The sequence below is a fragment of the Peromyscus californicus genome, unplaced genomic scaffold (assembly GCF_007827085.1).
Source record: "Peromyscus californicus insignis strain IS unplaced genomic scaffold, ASM782708v3 Scaffold_8__1_contigs__length_139910024, whole genome shotgun sequence".
Lineage (NCBI taxonomy): Eukaryota > Metazoa > Chordata > Mammalia > Rodentia > Cricetidae > Peromyscus > Peromyscus californicus.
Genome location: NW_026294606.1, coordinates 81,486,681 through 81,496,703, shown reverse-complemented (window position 1 = coordinate 81,496,703; position 10,023 = coordinate 81,486,681). Strand labels below are relative to the sequence as shown.

The following is a 10,023-nucleotide window of genomic DNA, read 5'->3' as shown; positions in this document are numbered from 1 at the left end:
CATAGCACACATGAGTCCACACTCACAACACATATGTGCAATAAACAGATAAATAAATAATTTGCCTTTATCAGAGCTTTTATCACAGCAACAAGATAAGTAACTGAGACACAGATATAACAGGCCTCTCCCGACGCAAGTGAGTAAATTCTCATGATTCTGGGTTATTTCTTTCTTACTCCAGATTTCATGGACTATGTCTACTGACACAGATGGCTCACCTTCAAGCTCAAGTTTCTAGATTACATCAATTACGTTTGTGGTCTGACCATCTTGCACACACTATCACTGTATTACATATACTTAGGGATAGTTATATTACCACTCATGTGGCTCGGTGTTAGAGCACTTGCCTAACATGCATGGCATTCTGGGTTCCACCCTTCCCCCATGTGCATACACTTACATACACACATAGTTACGCCTATACATGCATACAAGTGTGTGTGTGTGCGCGCCTGTGCGTGTGCATGCACGTGCGTGTGTGTGTGCACACCTGCACCAGGGATAGAGCCCACGGTTCATCAAGGCTAAGCAAGTGCTCTACCACTTTGCTGTCTTCTTCATTCCTAATTTTTAAGTTAATACACTTTTCTTAAGTTAATCCAAGATAGAACTCTGCAAATCAACTTTTTTTTTTTTAGATTTATTTATTTATTATGCATACAGTGTTCTGTTTGCATGTATCCCTGCAGGCCAGAAGAGGGAGCCAGATCTCATTACAGATGGTTGTGAGCCACCATATAGGTGCTGGGGATTGAACTCAGGACCTCTGGAAAAACAGCCAGTATTCTTAACCTCTGAGCCATCTCTCCAGCCCAACAAACCAACTTTTTAAAAACTCAGTTGAATCTGGAAGTAGAAAATATTTATGATTTACCTTCAGAAATAGATCTAGTGTTTCCTTCCTTTAGGGATAATGATATAAAATTATATGATAATATCATCATCAAATGAAGTAGAGCATACATATGAGAACATTTTTAAGACACAAAAATGATATAACTGAACTCATTTGACATTCTGTGTAGTTAGGCAATTTAGCCGTAAAGACGGCACAGCGACGAGAAGAAATTCTCTGTTCATGGCAGTGAGCCTTCCTGCTGAGGACGAGAATGTGACCGAAGAGTCCTGGAGAAGCACTTTTCTTATGTCTCATCTGGGCAGACCATTAACTGTTCATCCATGTCACAAATCCAAAAGAATCTACACTAGGTTTTATCTTCTGTTACAATAGATAGGAGGCAAAGTAAACTACAGGCAGAGGATAATTACGTATATATTTCTACAGCAATTTTAGATGAGACATTTATTTGGACTTCAATTTTTAATATAAGTCAGCTAAAGCCCACCCTCGATAATTCCCCGTGTGGTGGGAGAGAACTAGCCCAGCACCTGGGAAACCCATCAGCCTGGTCCAGCTGGAGGTTTAGAGGGCAAACACATCGTTTCCGCACACTTCGGTTGCCCTTCAAATCCATTAAGCAGAATTCCTTATCTCGTAACACAAAGATTTTACAGGAGGATTTTATGTGCAATCTATCAGCATAGCTGCCAAGATGTTCAAATTTGTTTTAATAAGGCAGGAGCTTTGGGGCAGACGAGCTCAAGGTTTCAAACCCCGATTTTGCACACTCTCCATCTCCCCACGGTCTCTGACATTCTGTTGATTGGTGGGAACTGTGTGTCGTTCGCCTCAGCCAGTTACCCATTACTCCAAGCCAATGATAATTGCTAAATATGACTAATGTCACATGGAGGGTCACAAGGCTCACCTTGAACCTTCATTCCGGTTCCGAGTGTTTTCAAGGTTAATAGATTGATTTTTGAGCTGAGATGTGATGCATTTACAAAATGGAAGAGAATGAAAAATTTGGCATCACCAATCTCGAACAGACTTAAATGATTCATTTGTTACATTTGGACGGTAGCCATGAAATTCATTTGACATATATCACCTAGTTATATTCCATCCAAGACACTGGAAAATAAATTAACGATACATTTTAACACTAGATGACTTTGCCTGCACAAACACGTAGCTGCACCAGGGTGAGGCAAACCTGGGCAAGCTGGCTTTCTCAGTCTCACGGCACGGAAACAGCACATATCTAAAATGGCATCCAGTTGCTTGCAAAGGCCGAGACTCCATTACACATAGCTAAGCTAGACTCTCAATCCTAAACAGCTGGGTTGCTGGTGGCTTCCTGGGTCTTCTTGCCTGGTCCAGGGATAAGTGGCATGCCCACTCTTCATGCTGCAGAGCCTGGACCTCGGGCCTTGGTTCCAGTGTGCAGAGACTCAGGGATCACAGGGAACTAACTCTCCTACCACCTTGTCCGCACTCTGCCTGTGGGTTCTGAGCGCCCTTTTCAGTCTCGGGTGTTGAGTCTGAAGGTCTCCAGCAACTGATCAGTTGTGCTATCCTGGATTGAAGTGTAGCCCACCGTTGCCAGAACATGACCCACTGGAGAGAAGGCCAGCATTTACTGGGAGAGTCCTCCGAGGCCCAGAAGCCCAGAACCTGTGTTTCTTCCTTTCAAATGTGCCCGTCCCGGACTGGGGATGTGGCTGCATTGGTAGAATGCTTGCCTGACTTGCGCGAAGCCCTAAGTTCAACCCTTAGTGTGGTTTTCATACCTGTGACCCCAGTACTTTGGGGGTAGAGACAGGAAGCTCAGAAGTTCAAAAGCAATTTCATCTACATGCTCCAGTTTAAAGTCAGCCTGGACTGCCTGAGAGTGTCTCAAAAGCAATTGCTGCATATGGTGGTGGACTGAGGGGGCAGAGGCAGGAGGATCTCTGTGAGTTTGAGGCCAGCCTAGTATACATAGTGAGTTCTAGGAAAGCCAGGGCTATATAGAGAGACCCTGTCTTTAAAAAAATAAAAAATAGCCGGGCGGTGGTGGTGCACGCCTTTAATCCCAGCACTCGGGAGGCAGAGCCAGGTGGATCTCTGTGAGTTCGAGGCCAGCCTGGACTACCAAGTGAGTTCCAGGAAAGGCGCAAAGCTACACAGAGAAACCCTGTCTCGAAAAACCAAGAAAAAAAAAAATAAATAAATAAAAATAAAAAATAAAAAATAAAAAAATAAAAAAACTACAAAGGGCCTGCAGGATGGCTCAGCTGGAAACAGGGTTTGCTGTGCAAGCCTGATATCTTGAATTTGATTCCCAGAACCCATCACTGAAGGAGAGGATCTTTTCTGGTGGTGGTGGTGGTCGTCGTCGTGTTTGTCTTTTGTTTTTCAAGACAGGGTTGCTCTGTGTAGCCCTGGCCATTCTAAAATTCAGTCTGTAGACCAGGCTGGCCTCAAATTCAGAGATTTGCCTGCCTCTGCCTCCCAAGTGCTGGGATGAAAGGTGTGCACCACCACCACCACCACCCGGCTCTCTTACAACTCAGTCCTAAATGGGATGTCTTCATCAAACCCCTTCCCTCAGGGCTCCTGGAGCTGTGCAGAAGAGGAAAGGGAAAGATTGTTACGAGCCAGAGGGGATGGAGGACACCAAGGAAACTGACACACACAGGAGCTCACAGAGACTGTGGCAGCGTGCACAGGGCCTGCACAGGTTCAAGCCAGAAGGAGTCCCTGCGCTGAGAGAGAACATGGACTCCCACCCCTAACCGAGAAACTATCTGCAATTGACATCCTTTGCAAAGGAAAAAAATTAGTTTTCTCTAATGGAGTCTCAAGTGTAGCCCAGGGTTGTCAGAACATGATCAGACAAAGAGAAGGCCAGCATTTGCCAGGAGAGTCCTCCAAGGCTCAGAACCTCCTACCTACCCTGAGCACTTCTCTGTCTCTGTCTCTCTGTCTCCCTCTCTCTGACATGGTCTCCTGTGGCCCAGGCTCTGCTCCTGTAGCCAAAAACTCTCTATGTAGCTGCGGATGACCTTGAATTTCTGACCATCCTACCTCCACCTGGAATTCCATATTTATACTACCATGCCCAATGCATGGGGTACTGAGGATCAAAACCAGGGCCTCCTACATGCTAGCTGGACACACTACCAGTGAAGGCACAGACTCAGGCCATACAGTCCTTATTTAGAACACCATTTCTTTGGAAGACAGTCAGGGGAAAAAAAATCTAGAATGACAGATTCCAAATCTTTTTCAAGACCTGGTCAAGAGGACTGCACACCTGGATGACTGTGGGCCAGCTGCCTTTCTTTTGACTTGATTTGTTGACAGAGAGAGATCCCTCTGTGTCTCCATCACTTACACGTCCAGCGAGTTTCCTTCCTGGGCACCCACCAGGCTCTTTTACATTACCACATCAGCTCAGTCACAACTGCCCACTGCCTCCATCCCTTCAAGCCTGTGCACTCACCAGGACATCAGCACAATGTTGGATATGCTTAAAATCAGTTAAAGTGCCTTCTTTGCAGGCATGAGGGCCTGAGATGGTCTTCAGCCTCAAATAAAAAGCCAGGAGTGGGTGTTAGAGAGATCTGTGTGGATTTTGGGGGGCTCTCTGACCAGATAGTAACTCAGCACCTCTAAGTTGAAACAAAAAGTCAGAGAAGACTAAGTATTGTAAAAAGTATCTACTGATCTACTGTTGTGTATATGTGTGTGTGTGTGTGTGTATGTGTGTATGTGTGTGTGTCTGTGTGTCTGTGTGTATGTGTGTGTCTGTGTGTCTGTGTATACAGTGTGTTTGTTTTGTGTTGATTGTTTTGTTTATGAATGAGGCAATTTATTAATCCAGCATACTTTGTTCTAATGCTTCTTGTTGGCAGCCACCACCTGTCTGGCAACCCTGTCCAGATCTCTCTGTTCCAGAGGGGTTGGCTTGTGGCCCCATCTTGGTCCTTTTCCACCATTTTCAGCCTCTCCATTACTTGGAGGACCCGGCAGGCCACAGTCTTAGAGGCTCTGCTGATGTGGCGAGCCTGACACCATTTCTCTACCGTCCTCCGGAGATCTTGGCCATGGAACCAACCCTAGCATCATCTCAGAGGTACAAGTGCTATGCAGCAGAAGCTGCTCCTGTGTAGATCCGGTTTTCATCATGGGGTAAGTTCTTTATGTTGACCATGTCCACCCCGTGGGGACTTGCAGCTTCCCAGACTTTTTGAGGAAGGCTACCAGAGCTCTGATGAACTCCAGGCATCGTGTGGCCCCTGCGTTGCCAGCCAGGGGGAAAAGCAGCTGCTGTGGTTTTTAACTACAGCTGTCACAATGCTTCTAGGACCCAGAAAGAACATGTGGCATGATAGAAACCTGCTCAGGAAATCTGAAGTCTGTGCAAACCCTGATGGCCTGAGAGCCTTCTGAGCTCCCCCCACAGATGGCTGGGTCGGTGCTGGCTGTCCTACCCGAGGAGCCCTGCTACCTTCGCCTGCAGCTCTGAAGATGAAGGGAATGTGGAAGATTCTGAAGATGAAATGTGACAACCGGGGAGGTTAGTTTGAGGACAGTAAAAAAACAGGGGAGAAAAGGAAAAGTTCTCTTTCTTGCAGACTAATCCTGTGGGTTTGGGTTTTCCCCAACATAGTGGCTTGATTTGGTTGCTTCTAAGTTCTGTAACCATAATGTAAAACCCTGTACAACACGTAACCCACACAAAGGCCACATGTATACATCATACAGGCTTTCAGAATTAAAGAGAGAGGGATGAGAGAGGGGGAGGGAGGATAGAAAGAGGAAGAGAGGCAGAAAGAACCAAGCTGGTCTCCACATCACTGTATCCCTAAGGATGACTTCTGATCTCCCTGCCTCCACTCCCAAATACCAGAGTAGCAGGTGTCAGCTTCCATGCCGCATTTATATACAGTATTGGGAATGGAACCCAGGCCTTCATGTATGCTGGGCAAGCATTCCACCAGCTGGATTTTGGAACTGTTAATACAAACCAACAACAAGGGAACCATTTCTCACTTGTTATGTAATTTGGCAGCAACATCAGTTGTGTGGAACTCATTTACTAGATGATGCGATGTAGGAAGTAGAGACTAGTGTTTGGAAGGCAGATCTGGGAGTAACCTGAGAGATGCTACAGCGTTATGTCCTCATGGGCAGATGGAGAAACAGAGGATTTGAGGAGTGAAGAATAAGGGATGGGGTGTAGCTCAGTTGGTAGACCACTTGCCTAGCATGCATGTCTTAGTGTTCTATTGCTGTGAAGAGACACCATGACCATGGCAACTCTTATAAAGGAAACCATTGGGGCTGGCTTACAGTTTCAGAGGTCCAGTCCATTGTTAGCATGGCAGGGAGCATGGCAGCACACAGGCAGACGTGGTGCTGGAGAAGTAGCTGAGAGTTCAACATCCAGATTCACAGGCAGCAGGAAGAAAGAGAGCCACAAGCATACCTTTGTAGAAAGCCCTGGGTTCCATTCTCAGCACTGCATAAACCAAGGTGCATGCACTCAGGAGGACTAGAAATTCATTGTCATCCTTGACCACATAGAAAGTTAGATTTCATCCGGGCGGTGGCGGCTCATGCCTTTAATCCCAGCATTTGGGAGGCAGAGCCAGGCAGATCTCTGTGAGTTCGAGGCCAGCCTGGGCTACAGAGTGAGTTCCAGGACAGGCGCAAAGTTACACAGAGAAACCCTGTCTCGAAAAAAAAAAAAAAAGAAAGAAAGAAAGAAAGAAAGTTAGATTTCAGCCTCTCTTAGTTAGGGTTTTTATTGCTATGAAGAGACACCATGACCATGGCAACTTTTATAAATTAAAACATTTAATTGGGCTGGCTTGCTTACAGTTTCAGAGGTTCAGACCATTATCATCATGACGGGGAGCATGGTGGTATGCAGGCAGATGTGGTGCTGGAGCTGAGAGTTCTACACCTTTCAGGCAACAGGAAGCTGACTGACTCACTGGGTCGTATCCTGAGCATAGAGAATTTCAAAACCTGAACCCACAGTGACACACTTCTTCCAACAGGGCCATACCCACTTTAACAAAGCTACACCTCCTAATAATGCCACTCCCTATGAGATGATGGGGGCCAATTACATTCAAATTACCACACAGCCTGAGCCACATAAGACCCTGTCTCAGAAAACAGGAATAGTGGGGCATGGTAGCTCATGCCTGTGACCCTAGCACCACGAGACCAAGTTGGGAGGAGTGCCACAAATTAGAAGCTATCCTGTGCTACATAGTGAGACTCCATCACACCCCTTCCCCCAAAAAAATGAAGAATAATGAATTCAAAGTCAGAAAGATGGTCCAAAGAAGACCTGGAATTAGAATCCAAGTCTTCTAAAACTAACTGTCTTTCCAGGCTGGAGCAATATCTCAGGAGTTAAGAAAACTTACTGCACTGGGTGTGGGGGCACAGACCTAGAATCCCAGCCTGTGGGAGGCAGAGGCAGGCAGATCTCTGTGAGTTCAAGGCCAACCTGGTGTACATGGTGAGTTCTAGGGTAGCCAGGGCTCAGTAGAGAGACCCTGTCTCAAAACAAATAAATGAAGAAACAAAACAACAACAACAACAACAAAACCCACTTACTGCATAATCACGAGGAATGGAGTTAGGATCCAGCACCCAGGTATAAGTCAAGCACCTTACAAATTCTGTTTGTAATTCCAGCTCTGAGGGGTCCAACACCCTTTTATGGCCTTCACAAATACAGAGATTTATGCACCCACCAGTATATATATATACACACACACACACACACACACACACACACACACAGATACACACACACACACACACACACACACACACACAGAAAAAAAAACAAATCTTTAGAAATAATAATAAAATAACCACCCTTCCACTCTGAACAGTTGTCAGCATCCCTGGGGGGGGTGGGGAGGAAGGGGGCCAGGGAGTGCTGGAGCTGGGACTGCCTTCTCACCCTGAAGTTCGTAGGGGGCTGTTTGCCAACCGCTAGTTTGTGGTCTCCACACCTTCTGAGGTGTTTATGTTTCACAATGGCTGTAAGATGGAGAGGAGATTAATGAAACGCTTTCCTTATTCCTGGAGCCTGGTGCTTTCGTTCTGAGACCTCTGTCCGTGCCCTCTCCTACCCCATCCCACCTAGCTTACTCTCGGTTTTATCATTTCTGAAACATGAAGTATAGTTCATCCTAAGCTGTTGGCAGAAGGCACCCGAGAAGCAATGGGGAAGCCCCCGTGACCAAAATTCAAGAAAAACTACCTATCTGTGTCGCTGTGGGCTGCTCCTGTTAAATCACCTTCCTGTTGTCTTTCACTGTTTAACTTCATAAGCTCATCCTTCCAGTACTCACCTTGGGCAGAGACTTATGGAGACAATGGAGAATCTTGGCAGAAACTGAAGAGAAACAGTCGCCAGGGGGAGGGGAAAATGGATTTAGCTGACAAAAGGCGGGGCTGCCTCTTCAGTCACGGGAATCAAAATGAGTTTTCCAACCTTACGTGAAAAGGGAATTTGATGGGGTGGGAAACGTGGATCCAACATCTGTCTCTGTTGCTGTCCAGCGCCTGGGTGCCAATCACACACAGTGCCTGGGTGCCAATCTCTTGCTCTTGGGGTCTCCTCTCCTTCTTTCAGGTTGGACCAGCCTAACTACCCCTGTTAACCACCCTGAAGGTTAATCACATGACACTGACTGCTAGTAAAAAGCCTTAGAAGACCTGGGGAAGGCATTGGAGAAATCAGCCAGGAGAGGGCTTGCTTGTAGAGGTTCTGAGCTCTGTTAAATACAAACCAGAGTGCAGAATATATATATATATATATATATGTGTGTGTGTGTGTGTGTGTGTGTGTGTGTGTGTGTGTGTGTGTAGATAGATAGATAGATAGATAGATAGATAGATAGATAGATAGACAGATTTTTTTAAATAAAATTTTGAAGATGAACTTTCACTGCCAAAGTCACTGACTCGAGCCACACTGTCATCATGCCACTAGGAAGAGACCTGTCTTTGCTTTTTCCCTCAGATCCATTACAGGAATGAGTTTTTCCGACCTGTAGCTGTCCATTGCCTTTGGGAAGGTGGAAACATGGGCTCCTTTCCTAGGATAGAATCCAGAGCATACTCAGTTCAGAGTATGTGCTTCCCAGTGGGAGGGTGGGCTTTGCCACGCCCGGAAGATGAAATGTTAATGTAAATTTACATCTTTTCTGTGTTTCTCCCAAATCTTAGACTTTCCTCCTGCAGACGTGTGAGGATCCAGGCCAGGCAGAATCCTCTCTGAGCCTGCTCCACATCTTCCCCTGTGTCCAGGCCCAGCACTCAGCACTGCAGAGGGGACCCGAGCAATAGCTTGAGTGTTCTTTCTGCTTTTCTATTTATTCTCTAGGGACTCGGTGCATCTAGAACATATTTTCAAATAGCTTTCGACTCCCCCACCCCCACTCCACCACCACCCACACCTTTGAGACCGGACCTCATGTCGCCCAAACTAGACTCAAACTCCCTGTGGAACTAAAGATGACCTTAAGCTCCTTTTATTTTTTTAATTGTTTTACACTGATTTATGTAATGAATTGGACAGGGGTCCTATCACCAAGCACTTGTGATGGTCAGAACAACAGGGAGGAGTCAGTTCTCTCCCTCCACCACGTGAGGTCCAGGGATCCATCCCAGGATTGTTAGCAGATAGCAGATTCCCTTCATCACTGAGCCACCTGACTGACCAAGCTCAAACTTCTGTTCTGCCTGCCTCCACGTCCTGAGGGCTGGGGTTTTAGCATGTGCTGCCACACCCCATATATTGTTTACTGGAGATGAAGCCCAGGATTTCATATATAACAGGACTCTATCATTCCCCTTTTCCTTTCCTTCTTCCAGCCCCTCCCAGGTACTCCCTTGCTCTCTCTTAAATTCATGGCCTCTTTTTCTTTCATTTTTGTTATATATACACGTGCATATATGTAGACATACATTCCTAAATATAGACATTTTTTTTAAGACAGGGTCTCACTATGTAGCCTTGGCTGGCCTGGAGTGTGCTATGCTGATCTGCTTGCCTCTACCAACTGAGCTACATCCCCAGACTAACTTTCAACTTTTCTTAAATAAAATTTGCTTTGAGAACCATGCATAATGGCACTTTCCTTTAG

The 10,023-nt window shown here is 46.0% G+C and overlaps 1 pseudogene; it reads right to left on the bottom strand.

Moving 5' to 3' along the window:
* Positions 1 to 716: 716 nt before the first annotated feature.
* Positions 717 to 9,352, bottom strand: LOC128104552 (40S ribosomal protein S19-like; annotated as a pseudogene).
* Between the last annotated feature and the right edge of the window lie 671 nt (positions 9,353 to 10,023).